Raw genomic sequence first — 1,919 nt, forward strand, 5'->3', positions numbered from 1 at the left:
TTCGTTCGCGTGGTTTTTAAAATTCCCGTGGGAACTCTTTGATTTTCCGGGATAAAAAGTAGCCTATGTGCTAATCCAGGGTATAATCTATCTCCATTCTAAATTTCAGACCAATCCGTCCAGTAGTTTTTGCGTGAAGGAGTAACAAACATACACACACACACACTCATACAAACTTTCTCCTTTATAATATTAGTGTGATGTGATACACAACCTACAACTTAAAGAAAAACAGCATTGGCAAGAGCAAGATTGTAGTTATAATAATATTTTGACAAATATTCATAACTTGCTAATCTTTAATGATCTAATTAACATATAGATATCCAGTCCTATTATAAAATTAATTATTAATAAGTACCTAAATGAGTTATCAGTATTTTGGTTGCTAAATATGTGTAAAAGCGAAGTATGTATGTAATGACAATTTTTTAATTAAATAAAAAATAATTACAATTTAAGCTGAATATCTATAAAAATGGTACTTACTTGTCTAATATTAGTAGTTCTACTACGTAAAGAGATGGTACAGGCTTTGTTCCGGAGAAAACATTGTAATTAACAAGGAGAGACTAAAATTAATGTAAAATTGTCGATTGGAAATAAACTTGACGGTCCAAAGAATACTGTATGGCTTTCTCCCACTATTTAATTTATTAAGTAAGTACTTACTACTTATCTATCTCTGGTGAAAAATGTTAAGTTAAGCTGTGGAAATGCTAAAATGAATGAATTTCACTTCACACATAGGTATCTCTACCCGTCATCTCGCCTTGCTTCCGGATGCCAGCTGAATTTTGTGAGATGAGTAGGCATAAATGCGAAAGTGCGTCATTCTGTCTATTATATTCAAATTTTGATGACGAGATATTGTAGCTTGCAGTATGGAGTCTTAAACACATGATACTTTTATCCTGAAAAATCAAAGAGTTCCCACGGGGTTTTCAAAAAACGCGGACGAAGTTGCGGGCATCACCTAAGTATTCAGTCTAGTATAATATAAACCGTTAACGATATTTTAGTAGGAACTCGTTGTATAACTCAGTGTTTCACAGATTTAATAAGTATTGATAAACTATGTGACCCTGTTTATTACTTTTTTTCACGAAGAGACTATATTAACGACGTCAGAGTGTCTAAGTTTTGAGATGATGTATTGTATGTGATATATTGTGATGAGAGATCACGTGTGATTGATTTGATCTTAATATTCTGAGAATATTTTATTTTGCTTAATTTATATTGAATATCGTTGACGTCAATGTTTTATGCCCGGTTCCATGTACCGATTGGATTTTGGACTTATCATCTTGCGATTTCTTAGGTTAATTTGTTATTGCTTTAAATAACATGACACGACTTAAATAACAACTCCAAGGGCTTTTGAGCATCAGACTATTAATACACAGACTATACCTTATGTAATATGAAAATGTCTGATAAAGTGGAAGAGTTGGTTTATCACGGATTAAATAATAGTGTGCTTTCCTTATAAACGTAGTTTGCGTTGTAATTTGAATATTGTTCAATCAACTCAATGAATTTTTTTAGACGCGTTCTAGAAACAAATTATTTGTGTCTGAAACTTAGCAGGTTTCCGTAAAAATCTGTAGTTTCGAAGTTACACGTTCGAAGTCGGGCTCAAAGATTTGTTTGTACCTACTAAATCTTTAAGCCAACAAAACAACACATTTTGAGAACAAAACATTCTTTAACTCTACATGTCTAAAGTAAATTAACACCTTAGTAAGTAAAATTAATTTTAATATTTTCAAAAATAAAAAATCGAAATACAAAATATTGTTTGTTTACAATTTCCTGTGATAAGAATAAACTTGTTGCTCCGTATTAGATAAATTAAATTAATGTAGACCTCGATAAGGTCCAGATTGCGTATTAGGCGCGTGCTCGTCAGTGAT

This window comes from Maniola jurtina, chromosome 1 (genome assembly GCF_905333055.1).
Source record: "Maniola jurtina chromosome 1, ilManJurt1.1, whole genome shotgun sequence".
Lineage (NCBI taxonomy): Eukaryota > Metazoa > Arthropoda > Insecta > Lepidoptera > Nymphalidae > Maniola > Maniola jurtina.